The sequence below is a fragment of the Oculina patagonica genome, chromosome 4 (genome assembly GCF_052425735.1).
Source record: "Oculina patagonica isolate OP01 chromosome 4, crgOcupat, whole genome shotgun sequence".
NCBI lineage: Eukaryota > Metazoa > Cnidaria > Anthozoa > Scleractinia > Oculinidae > Oculina > Oculina patagonica.
This window is the reverse complement of record NC_135761.1, coordinates 48,104,755-48,124,930: the sequence shown is the minus strand read 5'-3', so window position 1 is coordinate 48,124,930 and position 20,176 is coordinate 48,104,755. Positions and strand designations below refer to the sequence as shown.

Sequence of the window (20,176 nt, the reverse complement as noted above, 5' to 3'; positions counted from 1 at the left end):
CCGGATCTATTGAATCCCACACAAACATCTTCACTTACCAAGTTATTGAAGCATTAATTTTTATAGGCCACAGGGAAGCAACCAGTTCTATATATTTTATTTTATATATTTGATCAAATTACTACAGCTTCAGCTGATTCATCGATGCAAAGCGAGAACATTAACGTAACACAAAAACTATAACACAGGATTCAACTGCTTACAAGAAACCCGATCAAAGACCACCACATTAACAAGGCAAAAGAGAAATTTTGCAAGTTGGGCATATTTTTATGCATGAAAATCGAAAGTGAAAGTGCAAAGGGTTGTCTGATTTTATTAGCCTGCGAACGCAGTTAAAACTGCGACGTTGTAATCTATGATACGTCTAAAGACAAAAAAGCTTGTTACTTCAGAGAAAAAGAAGGGAATTGTCTATAAACTAAACATAGAAAACCACGATCAACAAAACGAAAGCTTACCTTATCCTTGAATTCTGACACTGTAGCAGAAAGAACAGCAAAAGTTTTCACCAAACACACGTGAAGACGGTAAGTTACATCTTTGAGAACACACTGATTGATCTTTTGAACACTAAGCTAGTTTGTTTACCACACAAAAGGACAGTAAACGAACCAGAAGCTATCCTAGCAGCGCATCGCGCATAGCGCGAGGTATAATACAGATCAAATTTCCATACAATTCCCATGGTAAAAATGAGAATAGTGGGTTAAAAAAACTATTGTTTCTACCACCGACTGCAATAGCATTGGTCAGCGGCTGCATCTCCTGGTTCTTCAGTCTTCGTTCGTTCAGAGAACTTGTGAAATTTCTTCGTTTGTAGCCAGCGAGTTCACAGGAAAAGGTTATCGAGAGTGTTTGTAGTCTGAGAAGTCCGTCTGTTACCCTTTTTTTGCAGCTTGACTAGCTTTTGAACGGTTTGAGTTGCTTTTACATGTCGACTTTGTCGACGTTAAGCTTAGAGAAATGCCAACGCGTGGAAATCTGCAAACAGATTTTAGCGATTCTGCAAGTGTGAAAAAGAAAAATACGGGAAGAAATGAAGTCCACTCGGAAGTCTACGAGGACGTAGTAAGTGATTTTTTGTTACATCAGGACTTTGTTATTATTAGTAGTATTTTAAGCAATACAAGTCAAGTGTATGACTGTAATAATACAGTTAAGCCGGATGAATGTTTTGTAGCTGTAAGGTATGAGATGTCTCAAAATTGTATTGCCTTTGCATGCTATGTGTGAGTTATACATGTAATGCTAAGAAGCTGTAATGCTTCGTTCGAGTGTGGTTTATAAGATTGCATGTGTGGGCTGTAATGCCTGATATGTTCGGCGAAATCACCCGACATTTACGTGAGCACTAATATAATTTGCTGTCATATTTAGATCACGCCTCTACCAGCTTTCAACTCAAGATAAAGGAGGCTAACTATATTCAAAAAGAAATACCTTGCCTTAATCAGTAGTTGAACAATAGGCACTGTTGTTATTCAATGAGATGCTAAAAGTGGCAGGGTATTCTGCAATCTAGCCTAAAATTATCCTTTTAATCATTTTGCACTGTATGATGTTACTATTTGTAAGTCATTCATCTGAAGACGACAGAGGTTTCTGTCGAAACATTTCATGTAAACTAAAAAAATTGTCGTTTTCTTTAAACACCTTTGGAAAAATGCCAACAAGATCGACCCTTGAGCAACAAAGAGAATGTGATGGAAAAATCTTCAAGGAGATCCCTAATCTTTGTGAGGCAAATGTTGATGGATGGGGAAGCTGAAGGTTGATTTAATGAAGGGCCAAGGGACTAGCAAAATATGTTTGCCATAACAAGACTTCATTTTATTGGGGTTATAATAACTGGGGCCAGGAGCCCATTAATGGGCTCTTGCTGGGGCAAAGAATATTGTTCCCAGGACTTCATTTTATAGAGATTTTTTATACCACCGTATACATGTAAAAGGAACATGGGTTATCAGTTCACATAACTTATCACGTAATTTCTTTCTTTATAACAGGATAGTTCCAGAGCAGAGCAGAGAAGATTGCTTCATAAAAGGAAAAAGCATGTCCTTTTATAGTAATTAATCTTAACAATTTTCAAGGGAACCCTTAAAAAGCCAGGAGGGGTGAATGTACACATACAACTGTACGTGTAACTGCAGAAAATCTTGTAGAAGCTACGTATACACTTGGCCTCATGACTGCTTTTTATGTTTGCATGTATAACTTTTATTTAAATTTGAGGGGCTTACAACAAGAGTGGGCTAACCCACTCTAGTTCTGAGCCCTCACTTTTTTTTCAAAAAATGCCTATTTTAAAAAATGCAAGATTGCATCTTCAATAATAATACTTTCCAAATATAATTTACTGTACTCACCTATAAGAAGTGTCACGGTTCATATGTAAAAGTTATGACTTACATGTAACCTTGATATTACGTTCAAACTGGATGTTCTTTTGTTAGGAACTTTGCAATGTTGCGTAGCAATGTATCAATACTACTGATTGACAGTCTGATCAAAGCAGCTTGCATCTTTCAATTCAAATTTGTTTAAGCTTGTTGCTAAATTCTAGTTTTTATTTTGCTGTTAAAAATTATAATTATTACCATCTCTGTTTTAATAGAGGCTGAGCCAAACAATTGTTCCATAGTTTGTTGACTGTTTGCCAACAGACTGCAAAAAATTAGCAACAGGCTTACATTGAATCGCCAATTTGAGAATCGCTTAAATTAAAAATGCAAGCCGTTACTTGCAAGGCAAATTTGAATTGTGTCATAAATAGTTACCGGTAAGATGGTAAATTTTAAGCTCAGTGATAAACGATAAAGATGAAAACTATGTTCATTATGTTGTGAACTTGGGAAAAAAATCTGACTTCCCTTGACAAAAATCAAACCCATAGGTTCCCAGATACCCACTGGTGCACTTTAACTACTGAGCTATGAGGCCCTGTTAGGGTAAATTCTGACAAGCGACATGGCGTTTAAATAGCGACATGGAAGAAATAAAATGACGAGGAACCACAAGACCTTTATTGCAATAGCGAGAGAGAAGGAAAGAATTAAATAAGAGTACTACGGCGAATCTATCGGTTTTTTGTCAACGGCGAACTGATGTAGTTACAAGATGTAGTTTTCCCTGCGTCCACAGCATGCAGGGCATGCTTTTACAGAGTTTCCTTAGGAAACTTACGTCCCTCTTAAAAGACCTTAAAATGCATGAAAAACTTCTGCTCTGTGTACTTAGTTCAGAGTCACATCATTTTTAATTTGGTCAAAAAAATTTTTTAAAAAAAATGTTTCTTTATGCAATATAAAAGTGCCACAGAAACTGCTGCTCAGAGTCAAGTCATTTTTTAATTGGACGAAAAATTTAAAACACCATTTTAAATGCAAGTTGTGTACTGAGTTCAATTTAATTGGTGATACATTAAAAACATTAACTGCCTTTTTAAAATACCGGAGAAAGTTTTGCTCTGCTGTGTACCTAGGATACTCACGTCTATTGTGTTCTAAAGTTGGACACATCATGTTTTTCTAAAATCTGTCAAATAAATTAATCTTAAGGGCTCTTTCAAAATGCACAAGAATTTCCTGCTCCGGTGAATTAGTTCAGAGTCATGTTGTTTTTAATTGGTCGAAAAATTTTAAACACTTTGTCCCTGGCATGCTCGTGTCATGTTGAATACTTTATCTTCATTATTTATTACCAAGCTTAAAATTTACCATCTTTATTATTTACTACAAAACTTGATGAATTCGACATTGCTGATCCTAGCAGTATGCAGGACGCGTGTCACTTATCAACCTAGTAAAATGGCCCAGCTCACAGCGAGTCTCTCGTAGCTCAGTTGGTTAGAGCGCCCAACCGGTATCTGGGAGGCCATGGGTTCGATTCCCGTCGGGGACTCAGAATTTTTCTTTGTCCATGCTCGTGTCATGTTGAATACTTCATCTTCATTATTTATTACTGAGCTTAAAATTTACCATCTTTATTATTTACTAATATTTTAAACACTGTTTTGAAAGAAACTCCTGCTTGTTTTCCATTGCCCTTTTTAAAATACCAGAGATACACCTACTCTGTGTAGATGACTTACGTCTTTGTTAATTGGTTGAGAAATTAAAATATTTCAGAAACTTAGAACTTCTCTGTTACTCAAGTGAGATGGGAGACATGTATATCATATGATATTATTATATCATCGTAAGGTGTATTTGATTTTATTCGAAAATCATTTGCTACCCCGCTTGACCAAAATCGAGATTTTTTCTGGTATCGTTCTCTGAATGCACACATTTTTAATTACCTATCTACGCGGGGACTTCTAAGGTGGCCCCCTCGGGTTCCCGACTGTGGGCCGGAACCCTGCCGGGGCAAGAAATTATATTCAGTCATACATTTAGCAAGAATCACACTTGTGATTCTATCAGTATGCAAGACACATGTCAGATATGAACCTAGTAAATGGCTCAGCCCACCACTTGGCAAAGTTTCTAGCTAAAGATTATCAAGTTTGACTGCACATGTAAGTTTTATTCTGTAATTAGAAAATTATTCCTAATTTACAGTCTGCATGTTGCCACATAGCAAATTGTGGGCTTTGTCATGTTTCAATTTCCTTGTTAAAGTTTTAAAAAGAAAAATATATATATCAATGGTACAGGGTCACTTCAGAATTCACTTTATGCATGGATTTTCTTTAATAGCATGTTAGTTTTTTATATGAATCAGTCATCTGTATAGCTTGGTACACTATTTACAGAGGGTACTTTTTATTAACTTCAGTTTTAATTGTACTCAAAGGGAGAGGCAGCTAATTAGTAATTATTATTGTACCCCATTTCAGTTAGTAAATCGATCCCTTCAGGCAGCTGGTATTTTGGAAGATAATACCTGAGGCTGAACGATTGTCTTAAAAATGGATCAACAGTTGGCTGAGAAGCGTCAAGCAACTGTGAAACTTTGAGGACAATCTTTCAGCCAAGGGCATTATCCTCCAATGTACCAGCAAGTTAGAAAGGGGTTTATTTATTTTAATTTACTTTCCAATTAATTTCTACCACATCCTTTATCAGCACTAAATAGAAAAAATACATGAAAAAAAAAAAACACTTAAAGTTATAATCACAGCATAACTTCGGTTGCAATAAATGCAAGATGGGTGGTTTACATAGTTTTCTTAACACTGTGGTTTGATTCAATTAGGCTTGAATCAAACCTGAGCTCTAAGTGTCATGCAATGTTTATTGTCTTGATATGTATTAAGCTTTTGTTGAAATTTCAATGATCATTGTAAGACTCAATTTGTACTTTTTCTAGCTATTACACAGGCTCTATATACATTTTAATATTTTTTGTAGATCATTTTTATTGATTAATTGCTATTGTAATAAGTTCTTCTCAGTTTGCAATTGCCCCTTTTTTCTGCACACAAATAAGTTTTATTGTGGGTACAAGTCTGTTTCGTTGTTCAAATATCACTAGAACATGCCTTGGTAACAACTGCAAAACGTTTCTCCTTGTTAAGAGTGTTAGTTACTGATTTGTAAAGGTAAACTATCTTTTATTCTGTAAGAGTACCATTTACTCATAACATTTGTATTTTAACTCTTTCAAGAGTACCATTTACTCACAAACTGAGTAAACTACGTGTTAACTCAAAATAAAGAGTTACTGTGGATGCAATTCTCTTGAGTGATTTTAACTCCTAATTTGAGTACAGTTTACTCGTGGGTTAAGTACAGTTTACTCATGAGTTGAGTAAAGCTTACTCATGGGCTGAGTACAATTTACTCACATGAGTTATTTCTACTCACTATGTTGAGTACCCTTTACTCAGCAAAATTGCTTTAAATTACTCACTATTAAGAGTCATTGTGGATGAAATGATTTACTCAATATTTTGAGTGGTATTGACTCGGCATTTTTTTCCTGTAAAAAAGCGATCATTACCTCGCATTGTGGAGAGAAGTAGCCGTCAGTGATTCGACAGTGATATATTTTACAACAGTTTTACACTTGGTGAACACGTGCTCAAAAGATTCCCTTTTTCACCAACTTGATAACAGGCACAAAAACCTTGCCAAATCTCGCGACAAAAAACTGTTTCTTAGGATGCTGTCAGACCTTTTCATTTACAGAAAGGTAAAGTATCTTAGTAAACCTAGTAGTTTGTTTTGAAGTTTTTCACGGTAACGTGATTTCCCAAACACGCCTGGGAATTTAGCAGTAACCAACTTCATCATATGTACTCTGCAAGCTGAGATTAGAACTGCTCAGGCAACATATTTTGATTGGATAGTGGTCACTGAAACATTATATAAATGATACAGTTGCGAGGAAAGATCTGGAGGGAGAAAAGATATAATAAGCAAACAGATACATTGCAGAGGCCGGCGAATTAACGTATTTTTTTCGGTGGTGAGCACGTGCTAAAATGAGCCTCATTTTCACCATCTCAATAACAACCGCAGAAAACAGGAAAATAAGGCGGGATACGGGTTGATAACTGTTTCTGACGTTGTTATCATATTACTCTTTTAAATTCCAATCAAGTAGGGCTTTGCAAGAAGGCATGAACGTTATTGCTCAATGAAACTCTTCTAACAATTTTGCTTACGTTACTTGCCCCATTTTATATCGGTACGGTACCAAACTAGTAAGACCTTTAATATTAACATTGGTTGGGGCAGAAATACCAATAATTTTACTTGGAAAGCGCCGATCGTAGAATGGATAATACCATAAACTAGTGACAAACTCTGTAATTTGGCTACAGGCAACTTGAGCAAGTTTACCTTAAAGTCGTGTAGTATCCTTTGGAAACCAGGGAAACATTTATGGGAAAAGCAACCAAAATATTAGAAAATGGAAGAACCAAAAATTCCACACTCCATTTACTGTTTACACCACGAAGTTTACAAATGCCGTATGCCAAAGGCGATCATTACCTCGCATTGTGGAGAGAAGTAGCCGACAGTAATATATTTTACACTTGGTGAACACGTGCTCAAAAGAGTCACCTTTTCACCATCTTGAAAAAGGCACAGAAACCTTGCAAATCTGGCGTGAAAAAACTAATTGTTTGTTAGGATGGTGTTAGACATTTTCATTTCCAGAAATTTTAAAGTATCTTAGTAAACCTAGTAATTTGTTTCGAAGCTTTTCGCGGTAACGTGATTTTCCAAACACGCCTGGGAATTTAGCAGTAACCAACTTCATCATATGTACTCTGCAAGCTGAGATTAGAACTGCGCATGGGGACATGCTCAGGCAACTACATATTTTGATTGGATAGTGGTCACTGAAAGATTACGTAAATGATACAGTTGCGAGGAAAGATCTGGAGGGCGAAAAGATATAATAAGCAAGCAGATACATTGTAGAGGCCAGCGAATTAACGTATTTTTTTTTCGGTGGTGAGCACGTGCTAAAATGAGCCTCATTTTCACCATTCAATATAAAGCGCAGAAGACAGGAAAATAAGGCGGGATACGGGTTGATAACTGTTTTTGACGTTGCTTTCATATTACTCTTTTAAATTCCAATCAAGTAAGGATTTGCAAATGCAAGAAGGTATGAACGTTATTCCTCAATGAAACTCTTCTAACAATTTTGCTAACTTGCCCCATTTTATATCGGTACCAAACTAGTAAGACCTTTAATATTAACATTGGTTGGGGCAGAAATGCCAATAATCTTACTCGGAAAGCGCCGATCGTAGAATGGAGAATATCATAAACTAGTAACACACTCTGTAATTTCGGGCTACAGGCAACTTGAGCAAGTTTACCTTAAAGTCGTGTAGTATTAATTCTTTGGAAACCAGGAAAACGTTTATGGGAAAAGCAACCAAAATATTGGAAAATGGAGGAACTTAAAAATTCCACACTCCATTTACTGTTTACACCACGAAGTTTACAAATGTCGTATGCCAAAGGCGATCATTACCTCGAATTTTGGAGAGAAGTAGCCGACAGTAATATATTTTACACTTGGTGAACACGTGCTCAAAAGAGTTACTCTTCACCATCTTGATAACAGACACAGAAACCTTGCAAATCTGGCGACAAAAAACTAATTGTTTCTTAGGATGGTGTTAGACCTTTTCATTTCCAGAAATTTTAAAGTATCTTAGTAAACCTAGTAATTTGTTTCGAAGCTTTTCGCGGTTACGTGATTTTCCAAACACGCCTGGTAATTTAGCAGTAACCAACTTCATCATATGTACTCTGCAAGCTGAGATTAGAACTGCTCAGGCTACTATGATATTTTGATTGGACAGTGGTCGCTCAAACATTATGTAAATGATACAGTTTGCGAGACAAGATCTAGAGGGAGAAAAGATATAATAAGCAAACAGATACCTTGCAGAGGCTTGCAAATTAAGGTATTTTTTTTCGGTGGTGAGCACGTGCTAAAATGAGCCATATTTTCACCATCTCAATATAAAGCGCAGAAAACAGGAAAATAAGGCGGGATACGGGTTGATAACTGTTTTTGACGTTGCTTTCATATTACTCTTTTAAATTCCAATCAAGTAGGGCTTTGCAAGAAGGTATGAACGTTATTGCTCAATGAAACTCTGCTAACACTTTTGCTAACTTGCCCCATTTTATATCGGTACCAAACTAGTAAGACCTTTAATATTAACATTGGTTGGGGCAGAAATACCAATAATCTTACTCGGAAAGCGCCGATCGTAGAATGGAGAATACCATAAACTAGTAACACACTCTGTAATTTAGCTACAGACAACTTGAGCAAGTTTACTTTAAAGCCGTGTATAGTATCCTTTGGAAACCAGGAAAACGTTTATGGGAAAAGCAACCAAAATATTGGAAAATGCATGGAAGAACTTAAAATTCCACACTCCATTTTCTGTTTACACCACGAAGTTTACAAATGTCGTATGCCAAAGGCGATCATTACCTCGCATTATGGAGAGAAGTAGCCGTCAGTAATATATTTTACACTTGGTGAACACGTGCTCAAAAGAGACACTCTTCACAACCATAAAAGGCACAGAAACCTTGCAAATCTGGCGTCAAAAAACTATTTGTTTCTTAGGATGGTGTCAGACCTTTTCATTTCCAGAAAGGTAAACTATCTTAGTAAACCTAGTAATTTGTTTCGAAGCTTTTCGCGGTAACGCGATTTCCCAAACACACCTGGAAATTTAGCAGTAACCAATTTCATCATATGTACTCTGCAAGCTGAGATTAGAACTGCTCAGGCAACTACATATTTTGAAACATTATGTAAATGATACAGTTTGCGAGACAAGATCTAGAGGGAGATAAGATAAAATAAGCAAATAGATACCTTGCAGAGACTGCAGAGGCCAGCGAATTAAGGTATTTTTTTCGGTGGTGAGCACGTGCTAAAATGAGCCTCATTTTCACCATCTCAATAACAACCGTAGAAAGCATGAAAATAAGGCGGGATACGGGTTGATAACTGTTTTTGACGTTGCTTTCATATTACTCTTTTAAATTCCAATCAAGTAAGGATTTGCAAATGCAAGAAGGTATGAACGTTATTCCTCAATGAAACTCTTCTAACAATTTTGCTAACTTGCCCCATTTTATATCGGTACCAAACTAGTAAGACCTTTAATATTAACATTGGTTAGGGCAGAAATACCAATAATCTTACTCGGAAAGGGCCGATCGTAGAATGGATAATACCATAATTAAACTAGTAACAAACTCTGTAATTTGGCTACAGGCAACTTGAGCAAGTTTTACCTTAAAGTCGTGTAGTATCCTTTGGAAACCAGGGAAACATTTATGGGAAAAGCAACCAAAATATTAGAAAATGGAAGAACCAAAAATTCCACACTCCATTTACTGTTTACACCACGAAGTTTACAAATGCTGTATGTCAAAAGCGATCACTACCTCACATTGTGGAGAGAAGTAGCCGTCAGTAATATATTTTACAATTGGTGAACACGTGCTCAAAAGAGTCACTTTTTTACCATCTTGATAAAAGGCACAGAAATCTTGCAAATCTGGCGACAAAAAACTAATTTTTTCTTAGGATGGTGTCAGACCTTTTCATTTCCAGAAAGGTAAACTATCTTAGTAAACCCAGTAATTTGTTTTCAAGTTTTTCGCGGTAACGTGATTTTCCAAACACGCCTGGGAATATAGCAGTAACCAAGTTATTAACCCCGATCAAACCGGTTACATCAAAAACCGGTATATTGGTGAAAATGTTCGTTTAATTTCTGACATCATGAATTACACAGACGAGAACAACATTCCTGGAATCGCCCTTTTTATAGACTTCAAGAAAGCTTTTGATACCATTGAATGGGAATTTATTAACAGCTGCCTTAAAAAATTCAATTTCGGACCTGACATTCAAAATTGGGTCAAAATTTTTTATAACAATGTTTCAAGCTGCGTTCTCAATAATGGATTCGCATCAGAATTTTTTACCGTAGAAAGAGGTGTAAGACAAGGTTGTCCCTTGTCCGGACTATTGTTCGTAATTGGCATAGAAATACTCGCGAGGGCAATTAAAAACGATACCACCATAAAAGGCATCAATGTAGGTGAGAAAGAAATTAAAGTTTCTCTATATGCAGATGATACCACTGTTTTTGTACGTGACCTGGATTCTGTTGACCACCTGCTAACTCTACTTGATAGGTTCAAAAACCTCTAAGGCTTAGAAATTAAAACCACAAAGTCTGAAGGAATGTGGCTTGGTCAATGGAAAAATAATGCCGAAACTCCTTTTGGCTTCCGCTGGCCGCGGGACCCAATAAAAGCTCTTGGTATTTTCTTTTCTTATGACACAAATAAAACTAACGAGTTAAACTTTGCAGAGAAAATTCGAAACTTAGAAAAGACGCTTAACAGTTGGAAAAGAAGAAATTTAACACTTTACGGGAAAATAAACATTGTTAAAACTTTCGGACTTTCTAAATTAATCTATAACGCCTCTGTTCTTGTTATCACAGAAAAATTTATTAAAGAGATCGAGAAATTAATATTCAACTTTATTTGGGATGGAAAGCCCGCAAAGATAAAAAAAATCAACTATCATCGGTGAGAAAAAACACGGCGGACTCAAGATGACTGATTTTGACATAATGAATAAAGCTTTAAAAGTCGCTTGGATACCACGTTTGCAAACCAGAACTGACGCATCCTGGAAGATTATCCCCGAGATTGCGTTGGAAAATTATGGAGGACTGTCTTTTCTGACACACTGCAATTATGATATCAATTCCCTGCAACTTAACCGCCTCCCAAGTTTCTATCACGAAGTCTTAAAACATTGGCAAAGCACAAAACAACCTTTTCAAAACGTTACATCTCCACACAATGAAATAATTTGGAATAACCGCAACATAAAAATCGAAGGCAAAACACCTTTTTATAAAAACTGGTTCGAAAAAAATATTCTACGTATTAAAGACCTTCTTCAAGACGACGGGAATTTCCTTTCTTTTAATCAATTCTCCGAAAAATTTCATCTTGAAACACCTTTCACTTTATATTTTGGATTGATAAATTGCATTCCGTCGAATTGGAAATTAGCAATAAAAAGAAATCCCCGGCAAATGCCGGAAAATGAAAATACAACTAATCAAATCTCTACCAAAACCGTCTACTCCGTTATGATAAAAAACGCCTTTTTACCCCCCACCGCTGAAGGCAAAATCTTAAGGTATGGTTTTAATCCAGCAAACATAAACAGAGTTTATGAATTACCTTTCCAGATAAAAAATGACATTAAGATATCAATGTTTCAATTCAAGATTATTCATAATATTCTTCCAACAAAGGTTAGCCTTTTTAAGGCCAAAATATCGGATAATGACATATGCCCTCAATGTCTCACTGACAGACATTCTTTAGATCACATGTTTTTGCACTGTCCTTCAACTTTAGCTTTTTGGAATTTATTTCAAAATTGGTGGTCCAGCAAAACTAAAGAAAATATTACCTTATTAAACTCTATGATTTTATATGGAATTTTTGACAACAAGATTCACATGTACGCTTTAAACTACACGCTTCTTATTGCTAAGTACTCCATATACTGTAAAAGCTTACACGACGAAAAATTATGTTTCAACAGCTTTCTCGCACTCTTAATGGACAAACTTAATATACAAAGAGAAATTGCCATACAAAATAACAGTCTTAATAAGTTCAATCAAACATACGGAAATCTCTTGTAATTTTTTTTTTCTTTTATATTTTTTCCTTTTTTTTTCTCTGTGCATTATTCTTTTTTTTTTAAAAAAAAAAACTAAATTCTTTTGTCGTAACTTGTTTTTTTTTTTCATTGTAACTAAATATGATAGTTATATGCATTGTTCATAAAATTATAATCTCAAGTAGCTAATCTCAATATCCTGTAAAACGCTTCTGTTATACGTACGCTGTATGGTCTACTGTAACTTAATCTTGTAAATACTATCAACACTAATAAAAAAAATAAAAAAAGAATATGTACTCTGCAAGCTGAGATTAGAACTGCTCAGGCAACTACATATTTTGATTGGATAGTGGTCGCTGAAACATTATGTAAATGATACAGTTTGCCAGACAAGATCTAGAAGAAGAAAAGATGTAATAAGCAAACAGATACCTTGCAGAGGCCAGCGAATTAAGGTATTTTTTTCGGTGGTGAGCACGTGCTAAAATGAGCCTCATTTTCACCATCTCAATAACAACCGCAGAAAACAGTAAAATAAGGCGGGATACGGGTTAATAACTGTTTTTGACGTTGCTTTCATATTACTCGTTTAAATTCCAATCAAGTAGGGATTTGCAAATGCAAGAAGGTATGAACGTTATTGCTCAATGAAACTCTTTTAAGACTTTTGCTAACTTGCCCCATTTTATATCGGTATCAAACTAGTAAGACCTTTAATATTAACATTGGTTAGGGCAGAAATACCAATAATCTTACTCGGAAAGCGCCGATCGTAGAATGGATAATACCATAAACTAGTGACACACTCTGTAATTTTGCTACAGGCAACTTGAGCAAGTTTACCTTAAAGTCGTGTAGTATCCTTTGGAAACCAGGGAAACATTAATGGGAAAAGCAACCAAAACATTAGAAAATGGAAAAACAAAAAATTCCACACTCCATTTACTGTTTACACCACGAAGTTTACAAATGCTGTATGTCAAAAGTGATCATTACCTCACATTGTGGAGAGAAGTAGCCGTCAGTAATATATTTTACACTTGGTGGACACGTGCTCAAAAGAGTCACTTTTTCACCATCTTGATAAAAGGCACAGAACTGGAGTCAAAAAAGTAATTGTTTCTTAGGATGGTGTCAGACCTTTTCATTTCCAGAAATGTTTAAGTATCTTAGTAAACCTAGTAATTTGTTTCGAAGCTTTTCGCGGTAACGTGATTTTCCAAACACGCCTGGGAATTTAGCAGTAACCAACTTCATCATATGTACTCTGCAAGCTGAGATTAGAACTGCTCAGGCAATCACATATTTTGATTGGATAGTGGTCACTGAAAGATTACGTAAACGATACAGCTTGCGAGACAACATCTAGAGGGAGAAAAGATATAATAACCAAACAGATAGATTGCAGAGGCCGGCGAATTAACGTATTTTTTTCGGTGGTGAGCACGTGCTAAAATGAGCCTCATTTTCACCATCTCAATAACAACCGCAGAAAACAGGAAAATAAGGCGGGATACGGGTTGATATCTGTTTCTGAAGCTGCTATTATGTTACTCTTTTAAATTCCAATCAAGTAGGGATTTGCACTGCAAGAAGGTATGAACGTTATTGTTCAATGAAACTCTCCTAAGACTTTTGCTTACTTGCCCCATTTTATATCGGTACCAAACTAGTAAGACCTTTAATATTAACATTGGTTAGGGCAGAAATACCAATAATCTTACTCGGAAAGCGCCGATCGTAGAATGGATAATACCATAAACTAGTAACACACTCTGTAATTTTGCTACAGGCAACTTGAGCAAGTTTACCTTAAAGTCGTGTAGTATCCTTTGGAAACCAGGGAAACATTTATGGGAAAAGCAACCAAAACATTAGAAAATGGAAAAACAAAAAGTTCCACACTCCATTTACTGTTTACACCACGAAGTTTACAAATGCTGTATGTCAAAAGCGATCATTACCTCGCATTGTGGAGAGAAGTAGCGTGTACTCTGCACGCTGAGCTACCGTATGTCAAAAGCGGTCACTGATTATCTTGCATTAGTGTGCAGAGAATTTCATTCCGGTTTTTTTGGCCGGGTGGCACTGTTACTTACCAAGTTTTAGGAGAGATCGCGACAGACGTTTGCTGGTTTGCACTTTTTTCTGAGTTACAATTCTTTTTGCTGGATGACAATTTTTGGTTGGTGGCACTTTTTTTTACTTTTTATTTTTATTATTGTTTTTTTGCTTTTTGGCACTTATTTTTGCCGGTTGTCACTTATTTTTTCCTGGTGGCTATTGCAATTTTTTGTTCCAGTCTTAGGTCAGATATTGCTTTTGTCTAGCCGGATGAGGGTATTTCATTTATTTTTTTCAGCTCTCGCCACAAGGCGAATACTGCATTGTTTGCTCGCTGGATTTTGTTCTCACGCGTGCTTTGTTTTTCTCAACTATTTCACTGTTGTCGCTTTTTCCGTTTTTTTGCCTAGGAATTGCTTCTACCTTCTAAGTCCGCGGAATCCAGGGAGAGCCTATGGTGCAGTTGTTGCTGTCATCAAGATGTACTGAATTCTTCTAACGAAAAATAGATGTGCTTTGTTATTAGTAAGTAAGTAAGTAACGTCTTTATTTATTTATTTTTTGAATCATTCTTTTGTAGTACAAAAATTAATTTGAAAAACTTCGAAAGCTGAGATGAATAAATAACACATGCCAAAGTTTAAACTATAATAAGCAACAAAACAAAAACTCAATTAGGGCCATAACAGCGCACATGCGTTTCATGCCAATACAAAATTATACATTCTCTATCACTGGCACCTTCAATTAATTTCTACCAAATGCAAATACATTCATACCATTCTTTGACGGAGCACATTGCGTAAGCTAACCGTAAGCTCAAAACTTTCATGGCGGATTGTTATCGCTTCGTGCTGCTTCTCTGCTTAGTCGAATCATAAAAAGGTTGAAGAAATTATTTTCAATGAACAGTCATGGTCTTGGATTGTTCAAATGAATGAATGATGAATTTTGAGTATAATATCCTTGTTGCAACTTATACATAAAAATTTCAAAGCAAATAAATTTTTTCATTTGACTAGGGCCCTACTACTGTCTTTAGTGTTGTCAGTTACGAAAAACCTTTTCCCAATAAAAGTAATGCAGCCGATAAGCAACATATAAGGGATGGTAACGAGAAGATAGCTTTAGCCACCACCGTACCATGGTGGTGTAGTGACAATTTTGCGCGTCAACTTACCACGGCTACTAAATCGTGCAAATCTAAATAAACAGTTTAAATCGCGTAAAAACCTTAAGCTTTTTGATACTATACATGATACAGTTATGTTGGGGCGCTAAGGATTCGATTTAAGTCGATATTATGAAGTGGTATAAACAGGCATATTTGTGTCCTTCTAATACTTTTTTTCCCATGGTAAATTACCGTGTTTTTATCATGTTTCATAAGTGATAGCGCAGCGCAGACAGAATCAAAGACATTTCCGCCCATCCGCCAGACTCGTCCCCAGTCATCCCCGTGTTGTCAGAGAACCAGACGTTGCGTGACTAACCAAACTCATTTGCATTTGGAGTCACGCTAGTCACGCGAAAGTCTCTCACCAATTTATTTGAAACAAGAAAGAGAGCAAAGGAAGGAATTTACACTAGCTTTATTGCTGTATGTAAGTTATTGACATCGTTAACAACAAGTTAGCATTGTATAGCTAGCCTGTGTGCTAACATCTCACCCTGTCATGCAGCTGATTTTTTTTCGTTATCACGTACATCTGGGTACGAAATCAGCTAAGGGAGTGTGTGTTCTAATAAGCGCCCCCCCCCCCCGCCCCATAGAGATAACTCTGGTCCGGCGGGTATAGGACCGTATAGCTTATGAACTTCTGTCAGGCTAAAAGGTCCGTTTTTAAATCGCGTTTTTGAAAAGAAAACTTCAATCTTTTTCTTAGGAATTTCCTAAACTGACAGAAAAATCTTAAACTAATATAAAATAATCGATTGTTTGACACTCGAGCTTGATTTGTTTTGGTTGTATTAAAGTGGTTTTCAAAAGCCTTATTTATTCAAAAACATGCAAGTATTTTTCATATGTCACGGTGAGCTTTGTTTTAATAGCCAAGGTGCCAAACAGTTAAAGTTTACACTAAGTTACATGATAATCCAAACAGTTGATTTCTCAAACAAGCGACCTTTCGATATTGCTCTTAAAAGAGGTTAAAACTGTTCAATCTCTGAGTCTGACTCAATACTTATACAGTCCCACTTATACCGGCTGATATCACCTAAAACTTCAATGTGAAAGTCAAAAGATCGGAGAATTGGATCAAAACTTAGCAATCAATAAAGGAGGATGGTTCAATGCCTAATTCGATTCTATTTGTTTTACATTCTTTTTAAGCTGAAGCTAGTTTAAAGGTTTATTCCAAGTTTCGGCGTGTTTCGTTCGTACGTGCGAAGAATTTACGACGAAAAGACAGGTACTGCAGGGACCGTGGAGGGTGGGGGGGGGGGGGAAGGCTGGTAGGCTATGGCCCTATCACTTTTTTGCTTGAGCTTTAAGGGCTGCAGCTGACATGGATAATTTATGAAATTAACGAATTGAAGGTGTAAAAAGGCGCCTACTCTTGCATTTGCGCTTCACGAAGACAAAGGCTCAGCAAAGCCGCGGGGCGGCAGTTTAATATTTTCACAGTCATTCTTGCCGAATGGCAAAACACGGATGAGCGGGCTAGGGTGATTTGCCCACACGCTCGACGAACTCCATACTTGCAGACATTTCTCTTAGTGGTTCACAGTGCAAACTCAACCTTCTTCTATTTGTCTTCGTTTTTCCGTTTGAAATTTTAAGAAGGGTGACGAGCTTTTTTTAAAAGTATGCCAGGTAAAATCCTTTTGACTATTTTACCAGTTATTGGTGCGATAAGTGAAACAAATTAGATAGTTTCATTATAGGTTCTGTAGGATGTCAACTGCACTGCAATCGAAAATCTCCTTACGAACCAAGATCAGCCAACGGTTCCAAGAAAGCGACGCACTCCAGCCAGACTGGAGGTTGGTGCTGGTCCCCAAACTGCCAAAAATTCACTTTAGAAGGGTGTATTATGTGCCCCTTGATTTTATCGTTAGTGCTAATGACCAGCGCTGCAACCAGAGGAGCATCAGCTCCTACGCCCAGATGGAGACCCCCTTGGTTAAAGCTGCTACTTGTGGGGACTATGAGTCGTACGTGTTGAAGCTGAGTCACTACTCCTACGCCCAGATGAAAACTTTGTTGGTTAAAGCTGGTGATGACTATGAGTTTCGAATAAGTGAGAGTTCAAGTCTCTTGAAGCACTATACAGCGAATAATGATGTTGAAACTGAGTCGCTACCCCGGGACTTGTAACTAAGTGTTTTGGAAGTTATGTTGAGGAAGGAGGAGATACCGTGTTTCGACGACATTCTGTCGGCGGTAGCCTGCGTTGCAGCCGGCGGTGACAAAGGTTCCAGAACCAGAAAGAAGCTCATTCATGAAGTCCAAACTATCTTTACGCCGCTTGCTGTAGGGCCTGCTACTAGAGCTGCTGGCGAGTGCTCATTCCCATCCTCCCGACTTCTGAAGACGTGGATTAGCTCTAGAATTGTTGATGAAAGGTTAAGCGACCTAGCCGTGGTAAATGGTCACAAGCAGTGTGTCTGTATACATCTGTATAGCTGACGTCACACAGGAGTTTGTTTCTCTCAACGAGAACCACAAGAGAAATTTTGGCAACTTCAAAAACTAGCAAGCTTAACATATTTTCTGTACTTGATGGTATAACAAGTAATGATGCTATGCACTTATCAATTTATCACATTCTTGTTCACCAATAAATTAATTTTGTTACAAGTTTAACTAATTGTAGTTGTTGTTTTTTCCGCAAAGCATGCAAATTCTCCAGGCAGACAGAATGAAGCCAAGTGCAATTCGGGCGACTAGGGGCGGGCGACAAACTGCGGTAACATATAAAATCTACTGTTTATACATAAAGTAAAGCCTTTACAGTGTCGGCGACCAGTGTGGCGAATACTCTGAAAAACCGAAAACACTTGTAAATCACCAAGTGGTCAATAGTGAAAAAAAACCTTTTAAATGCACTTAGCGTGAAAAATGTTTCAAGAGATTTGCTGATGTGAAGGAACACGAGAAAACACACACTGAACAAGATCGACCTTTTAAATGCACCCAGTGTAAAAGTGCTTTTATGACAGCAAAGAATTTAAATACTAGTTATGCAACGCTTTCGAGTGGTATACTATGGAATATCCCACGAGTCACTTGTATTTTCTCGGTATACACACGAGCCTTTAGGCGAGTGTGTATGCCAAGAAAATACAAGTGACAAGTGGGATATTCCATAGTATACCACGAGAAAGTGTTGTGTAACTATTTTATACCATGCCATAGAAAATACGCTTACTAAATTTCGTCGAGAATACAATCGCAGCGCACTATGGGAAGGTTGGGTTGAATACCGTCGAATATACAACGGCTTTCCTGTATTCTGATTGGCTGTATTTTCTATGGCATGGTATAAAACAACATATTCTAACACACAGCAAAGAAACACACTTTAAATGCACATTGTGTGGAAAAGGTTTTAGAACGGCAGTCATGCTTAGGAATCACAACAGAGTTCGTAGTGATGAGCGACATTTCAGCTGCGACAAATATGAGAAGCGCTTCAAAACTGCGGCAGAAGCTAAACTGCATCAAAGAGCTCACACTGATGAAAGGCCTTTTCAGTGTAACCTTTATGAAAAGTTCTTTAAAACCTCTGTGAATTTGGGACAACACATCAGAAAAACCCATAGAAATGAAAGGCTGTTTAAATGTGATTTGTGCGGCATGTCATTCAAAGCAAGGAATAAACTAAAGCGGCATGAAACTGTACATAGTGACAAAAAGCCTTGTAATTAAATGTCCTGATTGTGGAAAATGTTAAAGGATATCTCTACTCTGAACAGACATAAACGGGTGCACACTGGCGAAAAACTACACAAATGCTCATTATGTGGAAAGGGGTTTAAATCATCCACTAATCTGTCTAAACGTTACCAATGCCACAGTGACGAAAGACCCTAAAAATGTAACCACTGCGATGTAAGATTCAAGACACTCTTTGGCAAACAGAAGCACCTTGTTATACACAGTGACGAGAAGCCATTTCAGTGCAGCGACCTGTAAAAAGATTTGTCAGAATTCACATCAACTTCAAGCTCACCAAAGGGTGCACAGCGATGAAAGGCCATTTAGCTGCAGCTTGTGTGAAAAATCCTTCAAGTCCAAATTTGAACTAAAGAAACATCAAATTGTACACAGTGAGGAAAGACCATTCGAGTGCTCCTTGTGTAAAATATGGTTTAAATCATCAGCGCAACTGAAAAAGCACTTTAAAACAGGTTCACATTTAAAGTCTCGGGAAGCAATGCCAACAGACAAGGAGCCCTTCAAATGCAGTCAGTGTGAACGCGCTTTTAAGACAACGTTAGAGCTGGATGAGCATGGGAAGGTTCACACTCGTGAGAAACTGTTCGAGTGTTGGTTATGCGGCCAGATGTTTAACACAGAAAAACTCTCACAGCAGCATACCCAGTCATGCATTAACAGGCTTATTAACCCAAGAACAAACATTACAAACAGGCCATAACCTGGTGCTAATCCACTACAAACCTTGACACATTTCAACATTATTTATCTATTTTTAATTAAGTTATTTTTTATTAAGAAAACACAAAATTATCATTTTAACTCTGCCAGTAGGCATGCTAGAATTTTGCTGTTTATCGGTGGTCCCACAGCATCATGCATGTACCATGGGCAGTTTTTATCTTTCTCAAAGTGAAACCAGTAATTTGAGATGGCAACTTGTTAAAGTGCCTATGACGTAAAAATTAATTGATACTTATTTGAAAGACTTTTACAAATAAAGAAGAATGGCGTTTACGTTTAAAGAAGAATGGCGTTTGC

At 37.0% G+C, this 20,176-nt stretch overlaps 1 long non-coding RNA gene and 1 pseudogene across 2 annotated transcripts in view; one reads left to right on the top strand and one right to left on the bottom strand.

Annotated features, from left to right (window-relative positions):
* Positions 1-20,176, bottom strand: part of LOC144652484 (uncharacterized) — a 214,025-nt pseudogene that overhangs the window by 168,094 nt on the left and 25,755 nt on the right. The gene's annotated exons all lie outside the window — the stretch shown is intronic.
* LOC144652673 (uncharacterized) lies at positions 656-5,679 on the top strand. Its single transcript, XR_013570585.1, has 2 exons — positions 656-1,071; positions 2,010-5,679. It is a non-coding gene; the product is annotated as an uncharacterized LOC144652673 (long non-coding RNA).